General features: G+C 40.6%; 11 non-coding genes across 11 annotated transcripts; all 11 read right to left on the reverse strand.

Annotated features, from left to right (window-relative positions):
* Positions 1 to 668: 668 nt before the first annotated feature.
* Positions 669 to 794, reverse strand: trnay-gua (transfer RNA tyrosine (anticodon GUA)). Its single transcript has 2 exons — positions 758 to 794; positions 669 to 704 (listed from the first exon to the last, which is right to left on the reverse strand). It is a non-coding gene; the product is annotated as a tRNA-Tyr (tRNA).
* A 3,216-nt stretch (positions 795 to 4,010) lies between these two features.
* Positions 4,011 to 4,136, reverse strand: trnay-gua (transfer RNA tyrosine (anticodon GUA)). The gene is made up of 2 exons: positions 4,100 to 4,136; positions 4,011 to 4,046 (listed from the first exon to the last, which is right to left on the reverse strand). It is a non-coding gene; the product is annotated as a tRNA-Tyr (tRNA).
* Positions 4,137 to 4,781: 645 nt separating this feature from the next.
* On the reverse strand, positions 4,782 to 4,907 carry trnay-gua (transfer RNA tyrosine (anticodon GUA)). Its single transcript has 2 exons — positions 4,871 to 4,907; positions 4,782 to 4,817 (listed from the first exon to the last, which is right to left on the reverse strand). It is a non-coding gene; the product is annotated as a tRNA-Tyr (tRNA).
* A 1,409-nt stretch (positions 4,908 to 6,316) lies between these two features.
* trnay-gua (transfer RNA tyrosine (anticodon GUA)) lies at positions 6,317 to 6,442 on the reverse strand. Its single transcript has 2 exons — positions 6,406 to 6,442; positions 6,317 to 6,352 (listed from the first exon to the last, which is right to left on the reverse strand). It is a non-coding gene; the product is annotated as a tRNA-Tyr (tRNA).
* Positions 6,443 to 8,621: 2,179 nt separating this feature from the next.
* On the reverse strand, positions 8,622 to 8,747 carry trnay-gua (transfer RNA tyrosine (anticodon GUA)). The gene is made up of 2 exons: positions 8,711 to 8,747; positions 8,622 to 8,657 (listed from the first exon to the last, which is right to left on the reverse strand). It is a non-coding gene; the product is annotated as a tRNA-Tyr (tRNA).
* Positions 8,748 to 10,917: 2,170 nt separating this feature from the next.
* trnay-gua (transfer RNA tyrosine (anticodon GUA)) lies at positions 10,918 to 11,043 on the reverse strand. Its single transcript has 2 exons — positions 11,007 to 11,043; positions 10,918 to 10,953 (listed from the first exon to the last, which is right to left on the reverse strand). It is a non-coding gene; the product is annotated as a tRNA-Tyr (tRNA).
* A 1,409-nt stretch (positions 11,044 to 12,452) lies between these two features.
* trnay-gua (transfer RNA tyrosine (anticodon GUA)) lies at positions 12,453 to 12,578 on the reverse strand. The gene is made up of 2 exons: positions 12,542 to 12,578; positions 12,453 to 12,488 (listed from the first exon to the last, which is right to left on the reverse strand). It is a non-coding gene; the product is annotated as a tRNA-Tyr (tRNA).
* A 4,484-nt stretch (positions 12,579 to 17,062) lies between these two features.
* Positions 17,063 to 17,188, reverse strand: trnay-gua (transfer RNA tyrosine (anticodon GUA)). Its single transcript has 2 exons — positions 17,152 to 17,188; positions 17,063 to 17,098 (listed from the first exon to the last, which is right to left on the reverse strand). It is a non-coding gene; the product is annotated as a tRNA-Tyr (tRNA).
* Positions 17,189 to 20,397: 3,209 nt separating this feature from the next.
* On the reverse strand, positions 20,398 to 20,523 carry trnay-gua (transfer RNA tyrosine (anticodon GUA)). Its single transcript has 2 exons — positions 20,487 to 20,523; positions 20,398 to 20,433 (listed from the first exon to the last, which is right to left on the reverse strand). It is a non-coding gene; the product is annotated as a tRNA-Tyr (tRNA).
* A 645-nt stretch (positions 20,524 to 21,168) lies between these two features.
* trnay-gua (transfer RNA tyrosine (anticodon GUA)) lies at positions 21,169 to 21,294 on the reverse strand. Its single transcript has 2 exons — positions 21,258 to 21,294; positions 21,169 to 21,204 (listed from the first exon to the last, which is right to left on the reverse strand). It is a non-coding gene; the product is annotated as a tRNA-Tyr (tRNA).
* A 1,409-nt stretch (positions 21,295 to 22,703) lies between these two features.
* Positions 22,704 to 22,829, reverse strand: trnay-gua (transfer RNA tyrosine (anticodon GUA)). Its single transcript has 2 exons — positions 22,793 to 22,829; positions 22,704 to 22,739 (listed from the first exon to the last, which is right to left on the reverse strand). It is a non-coding gene; the product is annotated as a tRNA-Tyr (tRNA).
* Between the last annotated feature and the right edge of the window lie 1,994 nt (positions 22,830 to 24,823).

The following is a 24,823-nucleotide window of genomic DNA, read 5'->3' on the forward strand; positions in this document are numbered from 1 at the left end:
CTCCGCTCTACCAACTGCGCTATCGCAGGGATGCTCCTCTAGTCTGCATTATTGGGAGTGCTTACCTGTGGTGTTAGGATGGCCGACTAGTGGATTTTGATGAAGTAGCAACAGATTTTTATTTCATTTTTTCAATCTTGATTAAGATTTGAAATTCAGTAAAATGTCCTTTGAGCTGCATTTGAAATAGCTACTTCAAAATTTTGGTGTGGAACCACAAGAGTTTTCCACTTTGCCAACTGACTTACCAGATTTGTGCTATTGGGACAGACAACCGATATAGATTGGATTTTACAACAGGTAGTATTCAGTAATTGTGGCATGTTCCTTATATATTTAGATGCTCTCCCAATTGGGAGGGCCAGCCTTGGGTCTGGGAGGATGAATTTCCTTCAGATATTTAGTTACAATTTTTGATTGATTTAAAATTCGGGGCAACATCCTTTGAGCCGGATGAAAACCAGGGAGCAAAGGACTTGTGCTCGGAATCACTTAAGACCTCCGCTTTACCAACAGAGCTATCAAAGTATTGCTGGACCACACTCTGGTTTTGGGATCACCTACTCATGACGTTGGGATAGACCAGACTAGACTTGTGTAGATTCATACAAATTCACCAAAGATTTTTATTTACAGTTTTGAATTAAAATTGGAAAGCCGGGAATAGTTCCTTCGAGCCGGATTTGAACCAGCGACCTAAGGATTTCCAATTAGAAGTTCCATCGCGTTCCGCCGAAAGGATGTCAGTCGTCAAACTCTACAGTCCTCCGCTCTACCAACTGAGCTATCGAAGGGATGCTCCTCTTGTCTGCATTATTGGAAGTGCCTACCTGTGGTGTTAGGACGGCTGAAAAGTGGATTTTGATGATGTAGCAACAGATTTTTTTTTAAATTTTTCAAGATTGATTAAAATTTGAAATCCAGGAAAATGTCCTTTGAGCTGCAATTTAAATAGCTCCCTCAAAATTTTGGTGTGGAACCACAACAGTTTTCCATTTTGCCAACTGAGTTACCAGATTTGTGCTATTGGGACAGACATCCAATATAGATTGGATTTTACAACAGGTAGTATTCAGTAATTGTGGCATGTTCTTCATATATTTAGATGCTCTCCCAATTGGGAGCGCCAGCCTTGGCTCTGGGAGGATGAAAGGGATTTCTAATTCTAGTTACAATATTTGTCTTCTTTATTCTTCTTTATTTATCTAATTTATATATTTGTCTGTATTATTGTTGTATTGCACTGGAGAGGGGAGCCCTCTAATCTCGTTGCACACTTGAGTACAATGACAATAAAGGGATTTCTATTCTATTCTATTCTATTGATTGATTTGAAATTCGGGGCAACATCCTTTGAGCCGAATGAAAATCAGGGAACAAAGGACTTGTCCTCGGAATTACTTTAGTCCTCCGCTTTACCAACAGAGCTATCAAAGTATTGCTGGAACTCACTCTGGTTTGGGGAGTCCCTACTCATGACGTTGGGAGAAGCCAGATATAAATTGACTTGAGTAGATTCAGAAAAATTCGCCAAAGATTTTTATTTACAGTTTTGGATTAAAATTGGAAACCCTGCAATAGTTCCTTTGAGCCGGATTTGAACCAGCGAACTAAGGAATTCCGATTAGAACTTCCATCGCATTCAGCTGAATGAATGTAAGTTTGTACACTCTACAGTCCTCCGCTCTACCAACTGAGCTACCGAAGGGATGCTCCACTGGTCTGCATTATTGGGAGTGCTTACCTGTGGTGTTAGAATGGCCGACTAGTGGATTTTGATGAAGTAGCAACATATTTTTCTTAAAATTTTTCAAGATTCATTAAAATTTGAAATCCAGGAAAATGTCCTTTGAGCTGCAATTTAAATAGCTCCCTCAAAATTTTGGTGTGGAACCACAACAGTTTTCCACTTTGCCAACTGAGTTACCAGATTTGTGCTATTGGGACAGATATCCGATATAGATTGGATTTTACAACAGGTAGTATTCAGTAATTGTGGCATGTTCTTCATATATTTAGATGCTCTCCCAATTGGGAGCGCCAGCCTTGGCTCTGGGAGAATGAATTTGCATCAGATCTTTAGTTACAATTTTTGATTGATTTGAAATTCGGGGCAACATCCTTTGAGCCGGATTAAAACCAGGGAGCAAAGTACTTGTGCTCGGAATCACTTAAGACCTCCGCTTTACCAACAGAGCAATCGAAGTATTGCTGGAACTCACTCTGGTTTTGGGAGTCCCTACTCATGACGTTGGGAGATACCAGATATAAATTGACTTGAGTAGATTCAGACAAATTCGCCAAAGATTTTTATTTACAGTTTTGGATTAAAATTGGGAACCCTGCAATAGTTCCTTCGACCCGGATTAGAACCAGGAACCTAAGGATTTCCAATTCAATCATCCATCGTCTTCCGCCGAAAGGATGTGTTTTCACACTCTACAGTCCTCCGCTCTACCAACTGAGCTATCGAAGGGATGCTCCACTCGTCTGCCAGGATGGCCGAGTGGTCTAAGGCGCTGCGTTCAGGACCCAGTCTCCCCAGGAGGCCTGGGTTCGAATCTTGAATTTCCCCATTGTGGGACTAATAAAGGGCAAATTATTATTATTATTATTATTGGGAGTGCTTATCTGTGGTGTTAGAATGGCCGACTAGTGCATTTTGATGAAGTAGCAACAGATTTTTCTTTATATTTTTCAAGATTGATTAAAATTTGAAATCCAGGAAAATGTCCATTGAGCTGCAATTTAAATAGCTACCTCAAAATTTTGGTGTGGAACCACAACAGTTTTCCACTTAGAGAACTGAGTTACCAGATTTGTGCTATTGGGACAGACATCCGATATAGATTGGATTTTACAACAGTTAGTATTCAGTAATTGTGGCATGTTCTTCAAATATTTAGATGCTCTCCCAATTGGGAGCGCCAGCCTTGGCTCTGGGAGGATGAATTTGCATCAGATCTTTAGTTACAATTTTTGATTGATTTGAAATTCGGGGCAACATCCTTTGAGCCGGATTAAAACCAGGGAGCAAAGTACTTGTGCTCGGAAATTACTTAAATCCTCCGCTTTACCAACAGAGCTATCGAAGTATTGCTGGAACTCACTCAGGTTTGGGGAGTCCCTACTCATGACGTTGGGAGAAACCAGATATAAATTGACTTGAGTAGATTCAGACAAATTCACCAAAGATTTTACTTTACAGTTTTGAAGTAAAATTGGAAACCCTGCAATAGTTCCTTTTAGCCAGATTTGAACCAGCGACCTAAGGACTTCCGATTAGAACTTCCATCGCGCTCCGCTGAAAGAATGTCAGTTTGCACACTCTACAGTCCTCCGCTCTACCAACTGAGCTACCGAAGGGATGCTCCACTCATCTGCATTGTTGGAAGTGCCTACCTGTGGTGTTAGGATGGCCGACTAGTGGATTTTTATGAAGTAGCAACAGATTTTTATTTCATTTTTTCAAAATTGATTCAGATTTAAAATCCAGTAAAATGTCCTTAGAGCTGCATTTTAAATAGCTACCTCAATATTTTGGAGTGGAACCACAACAGTTTTCCACTTTGCCAACTGACTTACCAGATTTGTGCTATTGGGACAGACAACCGATATAGATTGGATTTTACAACAGTTAGTATTCAGTAATTGTGGCATGTTCCTTATCTATTTAGATGCTCTCCCAATTGGGAGGGCCAGCCTTGGCTCTGGGAGGATGAATTTGCTTCAGATCTTTAGTTACAATTTTTGATTGATTTGAAATTCGGGGCAACATCCTTTGAGCCGAATGAAAATCAGGGAGCAAAGGACTTGTCCTCGGAATTACTTTAGTCCTCCGCTTTACCAACAGAGCTATCAAAGTATTGCTGGAACTCACTCTGGTTTGGGGAGTCCCTACTCATGACGTTGGGAGAAACCAGATATAAATTGACTTGAGTAGATTCAGACAAATTCGCCAAAGATTGTTATTTACAGTTTTGGATTAAAATCGGAAATCCTGCAATAGTTCCTTCGAGCCGGATTTGAACCAGCGACCTAAGGATTTCCGATTCGTACTTCCATTGCGTTCAGCTGAAAGAATGTGAGTTTGCACACTCTACAGTCCTCCGCTCTACCAACTGAGCTACCGAAGGGATGCTCCACTTGTCTGCATTGTTGGGAGTGCCTACCAGTGGTGTTAGGATGGCCGACTAGTGGATTTTGATGAAGTAGCAACAGATTTTTATTTAATTTTTTTTTATCTTGATTAAGATTTAAAATCCAGTAAAATGTCATTTGATCTGCATTTGAAATAGCTACTTCAAAATTTTGGTGTGGAACCACAACAGTTTTCCACTTTGCCAACTGAGTTACCAGATTTGTGCTATTGGGACAGACAACCGAGATAGATTGGATTTTACAACAGGTAGTATTCAGTAATTGTGGCATGTTCCTTATCTATTTAGATGCTCTCCCAATTGGGAGGGCCAGCCTTGGCTCTGGGAGGATGAATTTGCTTCAGATCTTTAGTTACAATTTTTGATTGATTTGAAATTCGGGGCAACATCCTTTGAGCCGAATGAAAATCAGGGAGCAAAGGACTTGTCCTCGGAATTACTTTAGTCCTCCGCTTTACCAACAGAGCTATCAAAGTATTGCTGGAACTCACTCTGGTTTGGGGAGTCCCTACTCATGACGTTGGGAGAAGCCAGATATAAATTGACTTGAGTAGATTCAGACAAATTCGCCAAAGATTTTTATTTACAGTTTTGGATTAAAATTGGAAACCCTGCAATAGTTCCTTCGAGCCGGATTTGAACCAGCGACCTAAGGAATTCTGATTAGAACTTCCATCGCATTCAGCTGAATGAATGTAAGTTTGTACACTCTACAGTCCTCCGCTCTACCAACTGAGCTACCGAAGGGATGCTCCACTGGTCTGCATTATTGGGAGTGCTTACCTGTGGTGTTAGAATGGCCGACTAGTGGATTTTGATGAAGTAGCAACATATTTTTCTTTAAATTTTTCAAGATTCATTAAAATTTGAAATCCAGGAAAATGTCCATTGAGCTGCAATTTAAATAGCTACCTCAAAATTATGGGGTGGAACCACAACAGTTTTCCACTTAGAAAACTGAGTTACCAGATTTGTGCTATTGGGACAGACATCCGATATAGATTGGATTTTACAACAGTTAGTATTCAGTAATTGTGGCATGTTCTTCATATATTTAGATGCTCTCCCAATTGGGAGCGCCAGCCTTGGCTCTGGGAGGATGAATTTGCATCAGATCTTTAGTTACAATTTTTGATTGATTTGAAATTCGGGGCAACATCCTTTGAGCCAGATTAAAACCAGGGAGCAAAGTACTTGTGCTCGGAATTACTTAAATCCTCCGCTTTACCAACAGAGCAATCGAAGTATTGCTGGAACTCACTCTGGTTTTGGGAGTCCCTACTCATGACGTTGGGAGATACCAGATATAAATTGACTTGAGTAGATTCAGACAAATTCGCCAAAGATTTTTATTTACAGTTTTGGATTAAAATTGGGAACCCTGCAATAGTTCCTTCTAGCCGGATTTGTACCCGGAACCTAAGGATTTCCAATTCAAACATCCATCGTGTTCCGCCGAAAGGATGTCAGTTTTCACACTCTACAGTTCTCCGCTCTACCAACTGCGCTATCGCAGGGATGCTCCACTAGTCTGCATTATTGGGAGTGCTTTCCTGTGGTGTTAGGATGGCCGACTAGTGGATTTTGATGAAGTAGCAACAGATTTTTATTTCATTTTTTCAATCTTGATTAAGATTTGAAATTCAGTAAAATGTCCTTTGAGCTGCATTTGAAATAGCTACTTCAAAATTTTGGTGTGGAACCACAAGAGTTTTCCACTTTGCCAACTGACTTACCAGATTTGTGCTATTGGGACAAACAACCGATATAGATTGGATTTTACAACAGGTAGTATTCAGTAATTGTGGCATGTTCCTTATATATTTAGATGCTCTCCCAATTGGGAGGGCCAGCCTTGGGTCTGGGAGGATGAATTTCCTTCAGATATTTAGTTACAATTTTTGATTGATTTAAAATTCGGGGCAACATCCTTTGAGCCGGATGAAAACCAGGGAGCAAAGGACTTGTGCTCGGAATCACTTAAGACCTCCGCTTTACCAACAGAGCTATCAAAGTATTGCTGGACCACACTCTGGTTTTGGGATCACCTACTCATGACGTTGGGATAGACCAGACTAGACTTGTGTAGATTCATACAAATTCACCAAAGATTTTTATTTACAGTTTTGAATTAAAATTGGAAAGCCGGGAATAGTTCCTTCGAGCCGGATTTGAACCAGCGACCTAAGGATTTCCAATTAGAAGTTCCATCGCGTTCCGCCGAAAGGATGTCAGTCGTCAAACTCTACAGTCCTCCGCTCTACCAACTGAGCTATCGAAGGGATGCTCCTCTTGTCTGCATTATTGGGAGTGCCTACCTGTGGTGTTAGGACGGCTGAAAAGTGGATTTTGATGATGTAGCAACAGATTTTTTTTTAAATTTTTCAAGATTGATTAAAATTTGAAATCCAGGAAAATGTCCTTTGAGCTGCAATTTAAATAGCTCCCTCAAAATTTTGGTGTGGAACCACAACAGTTTTCCACTTTGCCAACTGAGTTACCAGATTTGTGCTATTGGGACAGACATCCGATATAGATTGGATTTTACAACAGGTAGTATTCAGTAATTGTGGCATGTTCTTCATATATTTAGATGCTCTCCCAATTGGGAGCGCCAGCCTTGGCTCTGGGAGGATGAAAGGGATTTCTAATTCTAGTTACAATATTTGATTGATTTGAAATTCGGGGCAACATCCTTTGAGCCGAATGAAAATCAGGGAACAAAGGACTTGTCCTCGGAATTACTTTAGTCCTCCGCTTTACCAACAGAGCTATCAAAGTATTGCTGGAACTCACTCTGGTTTGGGGAGTCCCTACTCATGACGTTGGGAGAAGCCAGATATAAATTGACTTGAGTAGATTCAGACAAATTCGCCAAAGATTTTTATTTACAGTTTTGGATTAAAATTGGAAACCCTGCAATAGTTCCTTTGAGCCGGATTTGAACCAGCGAACTAAGGAATTCCGATTAGAACTTCCATCGCATTCAGCGGAATGAATGTAAGTTTGTACACTCTACAGTCCTCCGCTCTACCAACTGAGCTACCGAAGGGATGCTCCACTGGTCTGCATTATTGGGAGTGCTTACCTGTGGTGTTAGAATGGCCGACTAGTGGATTTTGATGAAGTAGCAACATATTTTTCTTTAAATTTTTCAAGATTCATTAAAATTTGAAATCCAGGAAAATGTCCATTGAGCTGCAATTTAAATAGCTACCTCAAAATTATGGGGTGGATCCACAACAGTTTTCCACTTAGAAAACTGAGTTACCAGATTTGTGCTATTGGGACAGACATCCGATATAGATTGGATTTTACAACAGTTAGTATTCAGTAATTGTGGCATGTTCTTCATATATTTAGATGCTCTCCCAATTGGGAGCGCCAGCCTTGGCTCTGGGAGGATGAATTTGCATCAGATCTTTAGTTACAATTTTTGATTGATTTGAAATTCGGGGCAACATCCTTTGAGCCGGATTAAAACCAGGGAGCAAAGTACTTGTGCTCGGAATTACTTAAATCCTCCGCTTTACCAACAGAGCAATCGAAGTATTGCTGGAACTCACTCTGGTTTTGGGAGTCCCTACTCATGACGTTGGGAGATACCAGATATAAATTGACTTGAGTAGATTCAGACAAATTCGCCAAAGATTTTTATTTACAGTTTTGGATTAAAATTGGGAACCCTGCAATAGTTCCTTCTAGCCGGATTTGAACCCGGAACCTAAGGATTTCCAATTCAAACTTCCATTGCGCTCCGCTGAAAGAATGTCAGTTTGTACACTCTACAGTCCTCCGCTCTACCAACTGAGCTACCGAAGGGATGCTCCACTCATCTGCATTGTTGGGAGTGCCTACCTGTGGTGTTAGGATGGCCGACTAGTGGATTTTTATGAAGTAGCAACAGATTTTTATTTCATTTTTTCAAAATTGATTAAGATTTAAAATCCAGTAAAATGTCCTTAGAGCTGCATTTTAAATAGCTACCTCAATATTTTGGAGTGGAACCACAACAGTTTTCCACTTTGCCAACTGAGTGACCAGATTTGTGCTATTGGGACACACAACTGATATAGACTGGAATTTACAACAGTTAGTATTCAGTAATTGTGGCATGTTCTTCATATATTTAGATGCCCTCCCAATTGGGAGCGCCAGCCTTGGCTCTGGGAGGATGAATTTGCATCTGATCTTTAGTTACAATATTTGATTGATTTGAAATTCGGGTCAACATCCTTTGAGCCGGATGAAAACCAGGGAGCAAAGGACTTGTGCTCGGAATCACTTTAGACCTCCGCTTTACCAACAGAGCTATCAAAGTATTGCTGGACCACACTCTGGTTTTGGGATCACCTACTCATGACGTTGGGATAGACCAGACTAGACTTGTGTAGATTCATACAAATTCACCAAAGATTTTTATTTACAGTTTTGAATTAAAATTGGAAAGCCGGGAATAGTTCCTTCGAGCCGGATTTGAACCAGCGACCTATGGATTTCCAATTAGAAGTTCCATCGCGTTCCGCCGAAAGGATGTCAGTCGTCAAACTCTACAGTCCTCCGCTCTACCAACTGAGCTATCGAAGGGATGCTCCTCTTGTCTGCATTATTGGGAGTGCCTACCTGTGGTGTTAGGACGGCTGAAAAGTGGATTTTGATGATGTAGCAACAGATTTTTTTTTTAATTTTTCAAGATTGATTAAAATTTGAAATCCAGGAAAATGTCCTTTGAGCTGCAATTTAAATAGCTACCTCAAAATTTTGGTGTGGAACCACAACAGTTTTCCACTTTGCCAACTGAGTTACCAGATTTGTGCTATTGGGACAGACATCCGATATAGATTGGATTTTACAACAGGTAGTATTCAGTAATTGTAGGATGTTCTTCATATATTTAGATGCTCTCCCAATTGGGAGCGCCAGCCTTGGCTCTGGGAGGAGGAATTTACATCAGATCTTTAGTTACAATTTTTGATCCATTTGAAATTCGGGGCAACATCCTTTGAGCCGGATGAAAACCAGGGAGCAAAGTACTTGTGCTCTGAATTACTTAAATCCTCCGCTTTACCAACAGAGCAATCGAAGTATTGCTGGAACTCACTCTGGTTTTGGGAGTCCCTACTCATGACGTTGGGACATACAAGATATAAATTGACTTGAGTAGATTCAGACAAATTCGCCAAAGATTTTTATTTACAGTTTTGGATTAAAATTGGAAACCCTGCAATAGTTCCTTTGAGCTGGATTTGAACCAGGAACCCCAATTCAATCATCCATCGTGTTCCGCCGAAAGGACGTCAGTTTTCACACTCTACAGTCCTCCGCTGTACCAACTGAGCTATCGAAGGGATGCTCCACGGGTCTGCATTATTGGGATTGCTTACCTGTGGTGTTAGAATGGCTGACTAGTGGATTTTGATGAAGTAGCAACAGATTTTTCTTTAAATTTTTCAAGATTGATTAAAATTTGAAATCCAGGAAAATGTCCATTGAGCTGCAATTTAAATAGCTACCTCAAAATTTTGGTGTGGAACCACAACAGTTTTCCACTTAGAAAACTGAGTTACCAGATTTGTGCTATTGGGACAGACATCCGATATCGATTGGATTTTACAACAGTTAGTATTCAGTAATTGTGGCATGTTCTTCATATATTTAGATGCTCTCCCAATTGGGAGCGCCAGCCTTGGCTCTGGGAGGATGAATTTGCATCAGATCTTTAGTTACAATTTTTCATTGATTTGAAATTCTGGGCAACATCCTTTGAGCCGGATGAAAACCAGGGAGCAAAGGACTTGTCCTCGGAATTACTTTAGTCCTCCGCTTTACCAACAGAGCGATCGAAGTATTGCTGGAACTCACTCTGGTTTGGGGAGTCCCTACTCATGACGTTGGGAGAAACCAGATATAAATTGACTTGAGTAGATTCAGACAAATTCACCAAAGATTTTAATTTACAGTTTTGAAGTAAAATTGGAAACCCTGCAATAGTTCCTTTGAGCCGGATTTGAACCAGCGACCTAAGGATTTCCGATTAGAATTTCCATCGCACTCCGCTGAAAGAATGTCAGTTTGCACACTCTACAGTCCTCCGCTCTACCAACTGAGCTACCGAAGGGATGCTCCACTCATCTGCATTGTTGGGAGTGCCTACCTGTGGTGTTAGGATGGCCGACTAGTGGATTTTTATGAAGTAGCAACAGATTTTTATTTCATTTTTTCAAAATTGATTAAGATTTAAAATCCAGTAAATAGTCCTTAGAGCTGCATTTTAAATAGCTACCTCAATATTTTGGAGTGGAACCACAACAGTTTTCCACTTTGCCAACTGAGTTACCAGATTTGTGCTATTGGGACACACAACTGATATAGACTGGAATTTACAACAGGTAGTATTCAGTAATTGTGGCATGTTCTTCATATATATAGATGCTCTCCCAATTGGGAGCGCCAACCTTGGCTCTGGGAGGATGAATTTGCATCTGATCTTTAGTTACAATATTTGATTGATTTGAAATTCGGGGCAACATCCTTTGAGCCGGATGAAAACCAGGGAGCAAAGGACTTGTCCTCGGAATTACTTTAGTCCTCGGCTTTACCAACAGAGCTATCAAAGTATTGCTGGACCTCACTCTGGTTTTGGGATCACCTACTCATGACGTTGGGATAGACTAGACGAGACTTGTGTAGATTCATACAAATTCACCAAAGATTTTTATTTACAGTTTTGAATTAAAATTGGGACGCCGGTAATATTTCCTTCGAGCCGGATTTGAACCAGCGACCTAAGGATTTCCGATTAGAACTTCCATCGCGTTCCGCCGAAAGGATGTCAGTTTTCACACTCTACAGTCCTCCGCTCTACCGACTGAGCTATCGAAGGGATGCTCTTCTGGTCTGCATTATTGGGAGTGCCTACCTGTGGTGTTAGGACGGCTGACAAGTGGATTTTGATGATGTAGCAACAGATTTTTCTTTAAAATTTTCAAGATTGATTAAAATTTGAAATCCAGGAAAATGTCCTTTGAGCTGCAATTTAAATAGCTACCTCAAAATTATGGTGTGGAACCACAACAGTTTTCCACTTTGCCAACTGAGTTACCAGATTTGTGCTATTGGGACAGACATCCGATATAGATTGGATTTTACAACAGGTAGTATTCAGTAATTGTGGCATGTTCTTCATATATTTAGATGCTCTCCCAATTGGGAGCGCCAGCCTTGTCTCTGGGAGGATGAAAGGGATTTCTAATTCTAGTTACAATATTTAATTGATTTGAAATTCGGGGCAACATCCTTTGAGCCGAATGAAAATCAGGGAACAAAGGACTTGTCCTCGGAATTACTTTAGTCCTCCGCTTTACCAACAGAGCTATCAAAGTATTGCTGGAACTCACTCTGGTTTGGGGAGTCCCTACTCATGACGTTGGGAGATACCAGATATAAATTGACTTGAGTAGATTCAGACAAATTCGCCAAAGATTTTTATTTACAGTTTTGGATTAAAATCGGGAACCCTGCAATAGTTCCTTCTAGCCGGATTTGAACCCGGAACCTAAGGATTTCCAATTCAAACATCCATCGTGTTCCGCCGAAAGGAAGTCAGTTTTCACACTCTACAGTCCTCCGCTCTACCAACTGCGCTATCGCAGGGATGCTCCTCTAGTCTGCATTATTGGGAGTGCTTACCTGTGGTGTTAGGATGGCCGACTAGTGGATTTTGATGAAGTAGCAACAGATTTTTATTTCATTTTTTCAATCTTGATTAAGATTTAAAATTCAGTAAAATGTCCTTTGAGCTGCATTTGAAATAGCTACTTCAAAATTTTGGTGTGGAACCACAAGAGTTTTCCACTTTGCCAACTGACTTACCAGATTTGTGCTATTGGGACAGACAACCGATATAGATTGGATTTTACAACAGGTAGTATTCAGTAATTGTGGCATGTTCCTTATATATTTAGATGCTCTCCCAATTGGGAGGGCCAGCCTTGGCTCTGGGAGGATGAATTTCCTTCAGATCTTTAGTTACAATTTTTGATTGATTTAAAATTCGGGGCAACATCCTTTGAGCCGGATGAAAACCAGGGAGCAAAGGACTTGTGCTCGGAATCACTTAAGACCTCCGCTTTACCAACAGAGCTATCAAAGTATTGCTGGACCTCACTCTGGTTTTGGGATCACCTACTCATGACGTTGGGATTGACCAGACTTGACTTGTGTAGATTCATACAAATTCACCAAAGATTTTTATTTACAGTTTTGAATTAAAATTGGAAAGCCGGTAATAGTTCCTTCGAGCCGGATTTGAACCAGCGACCTAAGGATTTCCAATTAGAACTTCCATCGCGTTCCGCCGAAAGGATGTCAGTTTTCAAACTCTACAGTCCTCCGCTCTACCAACTGAGCTATCGAAGGGATGCTCCTCTTGTCTGCATTATTGGGAGTGCCTACCTGTGGTGTTAGGACGGCTGAAAAGTGGATTTTGATGATGTAGCAACAGATTTTTTTGAAAATTTTTCAAGATTGATTAAAATTTGAAATCCAGGAAAATGTCCTTTGAGCTGCAATTTAAATAGCTCCCTCAAAATTTTGGTGTGGAACCACAACAGTTTTCCACTTTGCCAACTGAGTTACCAGATTTGTGCTATTGGGACAGACATCCGATATAGATTGGATTTTACAACAGGTAGTATTCAGTAATTGTGGCATGTTCTTCATATATTTAGATGCTCTCCCAATTGGGAGCGCCAGCCTTGGCTCTGGGAGGATGAAAGGGATTTCTAATTCTAGTTACAATATTTGATTGATTTGAAATTCGGGGCAACATCCTTTGAGCCGAATGAAAATCAGGGAACAAAGGACTTGTCCTCGGAATTACTTTAGTCCTCCGCTTTACCAACAGAGCTATCAAAGTATTGCTGGAACTCACTCTGGTTTGGGGAGTCCCTACTCATGACGTTGGGAGAAGCCAGATATAAATTGACTTGAGTAGATTCAGACAAATTCGCCAAAGATTTTTATTTACAGTTTTGGATTAAAATTGGAAACCCTGCAATAGTTCCTTTGAGCCGGATTTGAACCAGCGAACTAAGGAATTCCGATTAGAACTTCCATCGCATTCAGCTGAATGAATGTAAGTTTGTACACTCTACAGTCCTCCGCTCTACCAACTGAGCCACCGAAGGGATGCTCCACTGGTCTGCATTATTGGGAGTGCTTACCTGTGGTGTTAGAATGGCCGACTAGTGGATTTTGATGAAGTAGCAACATATTTTTCTTTAAATTTTTCAAGATTCATTAAAATTTGAAATCCAGGAAAATGTCCATTGAGCTGCAATTTAAATAGCTACCTCAAAATTATGGGGTGGAACCACAACAGTTTTCCACTTAGAAAACTGAGTTACCAGATTTGTGCTATTGGGACAGACATCCGATATAGATTGGATTTTACAACAGTTAGTATTCAGTAATTGTGGCATGTTCTCCATATATTTAGATGCTCTCCCAATTGGGAGCGCCAGCCTTGGCTCTGGGAGGATGAATTTGCATCAGATCTTTAGTTACAATTTTTGATTGATTTGAAATTCGGGGCAACATCCTTTGAGCCGGATTAAAACCAGGGAGCAAAGTACTTGTGCTCGGAATTACTTAAATCCTCCGCTTTACCAACAGAGCAATCGAAGTATTGCTGGAACTCACTCTGGTTTTGGGAGTCCCTACTCATGACGTTGGGAGATACCAGATATAAATTGACTTGAGTAGATTCAGACAAATTCGCCAAAGATTTTTATTTACAGTTTTGGATTAAAATTGGGAACCCTGCAATAGTTCCTTCTAGCCGGATGTGAACCCGGAACCTAAGGATTTCCAATTCAAACTTCCATTGCGCTCCGCTGAAAGAATGTCAGTTTGTACACTCTACAGTCCTCCGCTCTACCAACTGAGCTACCGAAGGGATGCTCCACTCATCTGCATTGTTGGGAGTGCCTACCTGTGGTGTTAGGATGGCCGACTAGTGGATTTTTATGAAGTAGCAACAGATTTTTATTTCATTTTTTCAAAATTGATTAAGATTTAAAATCCAGTAAAATGTCCTTAGAGCTGCATTTTAAATAGCTACCTCAATATTTTGGAGTGGAACCACAACAGTTTTCCACTTTGCCAACTGAGTTACCAGATTTGTGCTATTGGGACACACAACTGATATAGACTGGAATTTACAACAGTTAGTATTCAGTAATTGTGGCATGTTCTTCATATATTTAGATGCCCTCCCAATTGGGAGCGCCAGCCTTGGCTCTGGGAGGATGAATTTGCATCTGATCTTTAGTTACAATATTTGATTGATTTGAAATTCGGGGCAACATCCTTTGAGCCGGATGAAAACCAGGGAGCAAAGGACTTGTGCTCGGAATCACTTTAGACCTCCGCTTTACCAACAGAGCTATCAAAGTATTGCTGGACCACACTCTGGTTTTGGGATCACCTACTCATGACGTTGGGATAGACCAGACTAGACTTGTGTAGATTCATACAAATTCACCAAAGATTTTTATTTACAGTTTTGAATTAAAATTGGAAAGCCGGGAATAGTTCCTTCGAGCCGGATTTGAACCAGCGACCGATGGATTTCCAATTAGAAGTTCCATCGCGTTCCGCCGAAAGGATGTCAGTCGTCAAACTCTACAGTCCTACGCTCTACCAACTGAGCTATCGAAGGGATGCTCCTCTTGTCTGCATTATTGGGAGTGCCTACCTGTGGTGTTAGGACGGCTGAAAAGTGGATTTTGATGATGTAGCAACAGATTTTTTTTTTAATTTTTTAAGATTGATTAAAATTTGAAATCCAGGAAAATGTCCTTTGAGCTGCAATTTAAATAGCTACCTCAAAATTTTGGTGTGGAACCACAACAGTTTTCCACTTTGCCAACTGAGTTACCAGATTTGTGCTATTGGCACAGACATCCGATATAGATTGGATTTTACAACAGGTAGTATTCAGTAATTGTGGCATGTTCTTCATATATTTAGATGCTCTCCCAATTGGGAGCGCCAGCCTTGGCTCTGGGAGGATGAAAGGGATTTCTAATTCTAGTTACAATATTTGATTGATTTGAAATTCGGGGCAACATCCTTTGAGCCGAATGAAAATCAGGGAGCAAAGGACTTGTCCTCGGAATTACTTTAGTCCTCCGCTTTACCAACAGAGCTATCAAAGTATTGCTGGAACTCACTCTGGTTTGGGGAGTCCCTACTCATGACGTTGGGAGAAGCCAGATATAAATTGACTTGAGTAGATTCAGACAAATTCGCCAAAGATTTTTATTTACAGTTTTGGATTAAAATTGGAAATCCTGCAATAGTTCCTTTGAGCCGGATTTGAACCAGCGATCTAAGGAATTCCGATTAGAACTTCCATCGCATTCAGCTGAATGAATGTAAGTTTGTACACTCTACAGTCCTCCGCTCTACCAACTGAGCTACCGAAGGGATGCTCCACTGGTCTGCATTATTGGGAGTGCTTACCTGTGGTGTTAGAATGGCCGACTAGTGGATTTTGATGAAGTAGCAACATATTTTTCTTTAAATTTTTCAAGATTTATTAAAATTAGAAATCCAGGAAAATGTCCATTGAGCTGCAATTTAAATAGCTACCTCAAAATTATGGGGTGGAACCACAACAGTTTTCCACTTAGAAAACTGAGTTACCAGATTTGTGCTATTGGGACAGACATCCGATATAGATTGGATTTTACAACAGTTAGTATTCAGTAATTGTGGCATGTTCTTCATATATTTAGATGCTCTCCCAATTGGGAGCGCCAGCCTTGGCTCTGGGAGGATAAACTTGCATCAGATCTTTAGTTACAATTTTTGATTGATTTGAAATTCGGGGCAACATCCTTTGAGCCGGATTAAAACCAGGGAGCAAAGTACTTGTGCTCGGAATTACTTAAATCCTCCGCTTTACCAACAGAGCAATCGAAGTATTGCTGGAACTCACTCTGGTTTTGGGAGTCCCTACTCATGACGTTGGGATATACCAGATATAAATTGACTTGAGTAGATTCAGACAAATTCGCCAAAGATTTTTATTTACAGTTTTGGATTAAAATCGGGAACCCTGCAATAGTTCCTTCTAGCCGGATTTGAACCCGGAACCTAAGGATTTCCAATTCAAACATCCATCGTGTTCCGCCGAAAGGAAGTCAGTTTTAACACTCTACAGTCCTCCGCTCTACCAACTGCGCTATCGCAGGGATGCTCCGCTAGTCTGCATTATTGGGAGTGCTTACCTGTGGTGTTAGGATGGCCGACTAGTGGATTTTGATGAAGTAGCAACAGATTTTTATTTCATTTTTTCAATCTTGATTAAGATTTGAAATTCAGTAAAATGTCCTTTGAGCTGCATTTGAAATAGCTACTTCAAAATTTTGGTGTGGAACCACAAGAGTTTTCCACTTTGCCAACTGACTTACCAGATTTGTGCTATTGGGACAGACAACCGATATAGATTGGATTTTACAACAGGTAGTATTCAGTAATTGTGGCATGTTCCTTATATATTTAGATGCTCTCCCAATTGGGAGGGCCAGCCTTGGGTCTGGGAGGATGAATTTCCTTCAGATATTTAGTTACAATTTTTGATTGATTTAAAATTCGGGGCAACATCCTTTGAGCCGGATGAAAACCAGGGAGCAAAGGACTTGTGCTCGGAATCACTTAAGACCTCCGCTTTACCAACAGAGCTATCAAAGTATTGCTGGACCACACTCTGGTTTTGGGATCACCTACTCATGACGTTGGGATAGACCAGACTAGACTTGTGTAGATTCATACAAATTCACCAAAGATTTTTATTTACAGTTTTGAATTAAAATTGGAAAGCCGGGAATAGTTCCTTCGAGCCGGATTTGAACCAGCGACCTAAGGATTTCCAATTAGAAGTTCCATCGCGTTCCGCCGAGAGGATGTCAGTCGTCAAACTCTACAGTCCTCCGCTCTACCAACTGAGCTATCGAAGGGATGCTCCTCTTGTCTGCATTATTGGGAGTGCCTACCTGTGGTGTTAGGACGGCTGAAAAGTGGATTTTGATGATGTAGCAACAGATTTTTTTTTAAATTTTTCAAGATTGATTAAAATTTGAAATCCAGGAAAATGTCCTTTGAGCTGCAATTTAAATAGCTCCCTCAAAATTTTGGTGTGGAACCACAACAGTTTTCCATTTTGCCAACTGAGTTACCAGATTTGTGCTATTGGGACAGACATCCAATATAGATTGGATTTTACAACAGGTAGTATTCAGTAATTGTGGCATGTTCTTCATATATTTAGATGCTCTCCCAATTGGGAGCGCCAGCCTTGGCTCTGGGAGGATGAAAGGGATTTCTAATTCTAGTTACAATATTTGTCTTCTTTATTCTTCTTTATTTATCTAATTTATATATTTGTCTGTATTATTGTTGTATTGCACTGGAGAGGGGAGCCCTCTAATCTCGTTGCACACTTGAGTACAATGACAATAAAGGGATTTCTATTCTATTCTATTCTATTGATTGATTTGAAATTCGGGGCAACATCCTTTGAGCCGAATGAAAATCAGGGAACAAAGGACTTGTCCTCGGAATTACTTTAGTCCTCCGCTTTACCAACAGAGCTATCAAAGTATTGCTGGAACTCACTCTGGTTTGGGGAGTCCCTACTCATGACGTTGGGAGAAGCCAGATATAAATTGACTTGAGTAGATTCAGAAAAATTCGCCAAAGATTTTTATTTACAGTTTTGGATTAAAATTGGAAACCCTGCAATAGTTCCTTTGAGCCGGATTTGAACCAGCGAACTAAGGAATTCCGATTAGAACTTCCATCGCATTCAGCTGAATGAATGTAAGTTTGTACACTCTACAGTCCTCCGCTCTACCAACTGAGCTACCGAAGGGATGCTCCACTGGTCTGCATTATTGGGAGTGCTTACCTGTGGTGTTAGAATGGCCGACTAGTGGATTTTGATGAAGTAGCAACATATTTTTCTTAAAATTTTTCAAGATTCATTAAAATTTGAAATCCAGGAAAATGTCCTTTGAGCTGCAATTTAAATAGCTCCCTCAAAATTTTGGTGTGGAACCACAACAGTTTTCCACTTTGCCAACTGAGTTACCAGATTTGTGCTATTGGGACAGATATCCGATATAGATTGGATTTTACAACAGGTAGTATTCAGTAATTGTGGCATGTTCTTCATATATTTAGATGCTCTCCCAATTGGGAGCGCCAGCCTTGGCTCTGGGAGAATGAATTTGCATCAGATCTTTAGTTACAATTTTTGATTGATTTGAAATTCGGGGCAAAGCCGGATTAAAACCAGGGAGCAAAGTACTTGTGCTCGGAATCACTTAAGACCTCCGCTTTACCAACAGAGCAATCGAAGTATTGCTGGAACTCACTCTGGTTTTGGGAGTCCCTACTCATGACGTTGGGAGATACCAGATATAAATTGACTTGAGTAGATTCAGACAAATTCGCCAAAGATTTTTATTTACAGTTTTGGATTAAAATTGGGAACCCTGCAATAGTTCCTTCGACCCGGATTAGAACCAGGAACCTAAGGATTTCCAATTCAATCATCCATCGTCTTCCGCCGAAAGGATGTGAGTTTTCACACTCTACAGTCCTCCGCTCTACCAACTGAGCTATCGAAGGGATGCTCCACTCGTCTGCCAGGATGGCCGAGTGGTCTAAGGCGCTGCGTTCAGGACCCAGTCTCCCCAGGAGGCCTGGGTTCGAATCTTGAATTTCCCCATTGTGGGACTAATAAAGGGCAAATTATTATTATTATTATTATTGGGAGTGCTTATCTGTGGTGTTAGAATGGCCGACTAGTGCATTTTGATGAAGTAGCAACAGATTTTTCTTTATATTTTTCAAGATTGATTAAAATTTGAAATCCAGGAAAATGTCCATTGAGCTGCAATTTAAATAGCTACCTCAAAATTTTGGTGTGGAACCACAACAGTTTTCCACTTAGAGAACTGAGTTACCAGATTTGTGCTATTGGGACAGACATCCGATATAGATTGGATTTTACAACAGTTAGTATTCAGTAATTGTGGCATGTTCTTCAAATATTTAGATGCTCTCCCAATTGGGAGCGCCAGCCTTGGCTCTGGGAGGATGAATTTGCATCAGATCTTTAGTTACAATTTTTGATTGATTTGAAATTCGGGGCAACATCCTTTGAGCCGGATTAAAACCAGGGAGCAAAGTACTTGTGCTCGGAAATTACTTAAATCCTCCGCTTTACCAACAGAGCTATCGAAGTATTGCTGGAACTCACTCAGGTTTGGGGAGTCCCTACTCATGACGTTGGGAGAAACCAGATATAAATTGACTTGAGTAGATTCAGACAAATTCACCAAAGATTTTACTTTACAATTTTGAAGTAAAATTGGAAACCCTGCAATAGTTCCTTTTAGCCGGATTTGAACCAGCGACCTAAGGACTTCCGATTAGAACTTCCATCGCGCTCCGCTGAAAGAATGTCAGTTTGCACACTCTACAGTCCTCCGCTCTACCAACTGAGCTACCGAAGGGATGCTCCACTCATCTGCATTGTTGGAAGTGCCTACCTGTGGTGTTAGGATGGCCGACTAGTGGATTTTTATGAAGTAGCAACAGATTTTTATTTCATTTTTTCAAAATTGATTCAGATTTAAAATCCAGTAAAATGTCCTTAGAGCTGCATTTTAAATAGCTACCTCAATATTTTGGAGTGGAACCACAACAGTTTTCCACTTTGCCAACTGACTTACCAGATTTGTGCTATTGGGACAGACAACCGATATAGATTGGATTTTACAACAGTTAGTATTCAGTAATTGTGGCATGTTCCTTATCTATTTAGATGCTCTCCCAATTGGGAGGGCCAGCCTTGGCTCTGGGAGGATGAATTTGCTTCAGATCTTTAGTTACAATTTTTGATTGATTTGAAATTCGGGGCAACATCCTTTGAGCCGAATGAAAATCAGGGAGCAAAGGACTTGTCCTCGGAATTACTTTAGTCCTCCGCTTTACCAACAGAGCTATCAAAGTATTGCTGGAACTCACTCTGGTTTGGGGAGTCCCTACTCATGACGTTGGGAGAAACCAGATATAAATTGACTTGAGTAGATTCAGACAAATTCGCCAAAGATTGTTATTTACAGTTTTGGATTAAAATCGGAAATCCTGCAATAGTTCCTTCGAGCCGGATTTGAACCAGCGACCTAAGGATTTCCGATTCATACTTCCATTGCGTTCAGCTGAAAGAATGTGAGTTTGCACACTCTACAGTCCTCCGCTCTACCAACTGAGCTACCGAAGGGATGCTCCACTTGTCTGCATTGTTGGGAGTGCCTACCTGTGGTGTTAGGATGGCCGACTAGTGGATTTTGATGAAGTAGCAACAGATTTTTATTTAATTTTTTTTTATCTTGATTAAGATTTAAAATCCAGTAAAATGTCATTTGATCTGCATTTGAAATAGCTACTTCAAAATTTTGGTGTGGAACCACAACAGTTTTCCACTTTGCCAACTGAGTTACCAGATTTGTGCTATTGGGACAGACAACCGAGATAGATTGGATTTTACAACAGGTAGTATTCAGTAATTGTGGCATGTTCCTTATCTATTTAGATGCTCTCCCAATTGGGAGGGCCAGCCTTGGCTCTGGGAGGATGAATTTGCTTCAGATCTTTAGTTACAATTTTTGATTGATTTGAAATTCGGGGCAACATCCTTTGAGCCGAATGAAAATCAGGGAGCAAAGGACTTGTCCTCGGAATTACTTTAGTCCTCCGCTTTACCAACAGAGCTATCAAAGTATTGCTGGAACTCACTCTGGTTTGGGGAGTCCCTACTCATGACGTTGGGAGAAGCCAGATATAAATTGACTTGAGTAGATTCAGACAAATTCGCCAAAGATTTTTATTTACAGTTTTGGATTAAAATTGGAAACCCTGCAATAGTTCCTTCGAGCCGGATTTGAACCAGCGACCTAAGGAATTCTGATTAGAACTTCCATCGCATTCAGCTGAATGAATGTAAGTTTGTACACTCTACAGTCCTCCGCTCTACCAACTGAGCTACCGAAGGGATGCTCCACTGGTCTGCATTATTGGGAGTGCTTACCTGTGGTGTTAGAATGGCCGACTAGTGGATTTTGATGAAGTAGCAACATATTTTTCTTTAAATTTTTCAAGATTCATTAAAATTTGAAATCCAGGAAAATGTCCATTGAGCTGCAATTTAAATAGCTACCTCAAAATTATGGGGTGGAACCACAACAGTTTTCCACTTAGAAAACTGAGTTACCAGATTTGTGCTATTGGGACAGACATCCGATATAGATTGGATTTTACAACAGTTAGTATTCAGTAATTGTGGCATGTTCTTCATATATTTAGATGCTCTCCCAATTGGGAGCGCCAGCCTTGGCTCTGGGAGGATGAATTTGCATCAGATCTTTAGTTACAATTTTTGATTGATTTGAAATTCGGGGCAACATCCTTTGAGCCAGATTAAAACCAGGGAGCAAAGTACTTGTGCTCGGAATTACTTAAATCCTCCGCTTTACCAACAGAGCAATCGAAGTATTGCTGGAACTCACTCTGGTTTTGGGAGTCCCTACTCATGACGTTGGGAGATACCAGATATAAATTGACTTGAGTAGATTCAGACAAATTCGCCAAAGATTTTTATTTACAGTTTTGGATTAAAATTGGGAACCCTGCAATAGTTCCTTCTAGCCGGATTTGTACCCGGAACCTAAGGATTTCCAATTCAAACATCCATCGTGTTCCGCCGAAAGGATGTCAGTTTTCACACTCTACAGTTCTCCGCTCTACCAACTGCGCTATCGCAGGGATGCTCCACTAGTCTGCATTATTGGGAGTGCTTTCCTGTGGTGTTAGGATGGCCGACTAGTGGATTTTGATGAAGTAGCAACAGATTTTTATTTCATTTTTTCAATCTTGATTAAGATTTGAAATTCAGTAAAATGTCCTTTGAGCTGCATTTGAAATAGCTACTTCAAAATTTTGGTGTGGAACCACAAGAGTTTTCCACTTTGCCAACTGACTTACCAGATTTGTGCTATTGGGACAAACAACCGATATAGATTGGATTTTACAACAGGTAGTATTCAGTAATTGTGGCATGTTCCTTATATATTTAGATGCTCTCCCAATTGGGAGGGCCAGCCTTGGGTCTGGGAGGATGAATTTCCTTCAGATATTTAGTTACAATTTTTGATTGATTTAAAATTCGGGGCAACATCCTTTGAGCCGGATGAAAACCAGGGAGCAAAGGACTTGTGCTCGGAATCACTTAAGACCTCCGCTTTACCAACAGAGCTATCAAAGTATTGCTGGACCACACTCTGGTTTTGGGATCACCTACTCATGACGTTGGGATAGACCAGACTAGACTTGTGTAGATTCATACAAATTCACCAAAGATTTTTATTTACAGTTTTGAATTAAAATTGGAAAGCCGGGAATAGTTCCTTCGAGCCGGATTTGAACCAGCGACCTAAGGATTTCCAATTAGAAGTTCCATCGCGTTCCGCCGAAAGGATGTCAGTCGTCAAACTCTACAGTCCTCCGCTCTACCAACTGAGCTATCGAAGGGATGCTCCTCTTGTCTGCATTATTGGGAGTGCCTACCTGTGGTGTTAGGACGGCTGAAAAGTGGATTTTGATGATGTAGCAACAGATTTTTTTTTTAATTTTTCAAGATTGATTAAAATTTGAAATCCAGGAAAATGTCCTTTGAGCTGCAATTTAAATAGCTCCCTCAAAATTTTGGTGTGGAACCACAACAGTTTTCCACTTTGCCAACTGAGTTACCAGATTTGTGCTATTGGGACAGACATCCGATATAGATTGGATTTTACAACAGGTAGTATTCAGTAATTGTGGCATGTTCTTCATATATTTAGATGCTCTCCCAATTGGGAGCGCCAGCCTTGGCTCTGGGAGGATGAAAGGGATTTCTAATTCTAGTTACAATATTTGATTGATTTGAAATTCGGGGCAACATCCTTTGAGCCGAATGAAAATCAGGGAACAAAGGACTTGTCCTCGGAATTACTTTAGTCCTCCGCTTTACCAACAGAGCTATCAAAGTATTGCTGGAACTCACTCTGGTTTGGGGAGTCCCTACTCATGACGTTGGGAGAAGCCAGATATAAATTGACTTGAGTAGATTCAGACAAATTCGCCAAAGATTTTTATTTACAGTTTTGGATTAATATTGGAAACCCTGCAATAGTTCCTTTGAGGCGGATTTGAACCAGCGAACTAAGGAATTCCGATTAGAACTTCCATCGCATTCAGCGGAATGAATGTAAGTTTGTACACTCTACAGTCCTCCGCTCTACCAACTGAGCTACCGAAGGGATGCTCCACTGGTCTGCATTATTGGGAGTGCTTACCTGTGGTGTTAGAATGGCCGACTAGTGGATTTTGATGAAGTAGCAACATATTTTTCTTTAAATTTTTCAAGATTCATTAAAATTTGAAATCCAGGAAAATGTCCATTGAGCTGCAATTTAAATAGCTACCTCAAAATTATGGGGTGGATCCACAACAGTTTTCCACTTAGAAAACTGAGTTACCAGATTTGTGCTATTGGGACAGACATCCGATATAGATTGGATTTTACAACAGTTAGTATTCAGTAATTGTGGCATGTTCTTCATATATTTAGATGCTCTCCCAATTGGGAGCGCCAGCCTTGGCTCTGGGAGGATGAATTTGCATCAGATCTTTAGTTACAATTTTTGATTGATTTGAAATTCGGGGCAACATCCTTTGAGCCGGATTAAAACCAGGGAGCAAAGTACTTGTGCTCGGAATTACTTAAATCCTCCGCTTTACCAACAGAGCAATCGAAGTATTGCTGGAACTCACTCTGGTTTTGGGAGTCCCTACTCATGACGTTGGGAGATACCAGATATAAATTGACTTGAGTAGATTCAGACAAATTCGCCAAAGATTTTTATTTACAGTTTTGGATTAAAATTGGGAACCCTGCAATAGTTCCTTCTAGCCGGATTTGAACCCGGAACCTAAGGATTTCCAATTCAAACTTCCATTGCGCTCCGCTGAAAGAATGTCAGTTTGTACACTCTACAGTCCTCCGCTCTACCAACTGAGCTACCGAAGGGATGCTCCACTCATCTGCATTGTTGGGAGTGCCTACCTGTGGTGTTAGGATGGCCGACTAGTGGATTTTTATGAAGTAGCAACAGATTTTTATTTCATTTTTTCAAAATTGATTAAGATTTAAAATCCAGTAAAATGTCCTTAGAGCTGCATTTTAAATAGCTACCTCAATATTTTGGAGTGGAACCACAACAGTTTTCCACTTTGCCAACTGAGTGACCAGATTTGTGCTATTGGGACACACAACTGATATAGACTGGAATTTACAACAGTTAGTATTCAGTAATTGTGGCATGTTCTTCATATATTTAGATGCCCTCCCAATTGGGAGCGCCAGCCTTGGCTCTGGGAGGATGAATTTGCATCTGATCTTTAGTTACAATATTTGATTGATTTGAAATTCGGGGCAACATCCTTTGAGCCGGATGAAAACCAGGGAGCAAAGGACTTGTGCT

The sequence above is a fragment of the Idiotropiscis lumnitzeri genome, chromosome 9, assembly GCF_059441095.1.
Source record: "Idiotropiscis lumnitzeri isolate Australia: NSW breed Sydney's pygmy pipehorse chromosome 9, RoL_Ilum_1.0, whole genome shotgun sequence".
Lineage (NCBI taxonomy): Eukaryota > Metazoa > Chordata > Actinopteri > Syngnathiformes > Syngnathidae > Idiotropiscis > Idiotropiscis lumnitzeri.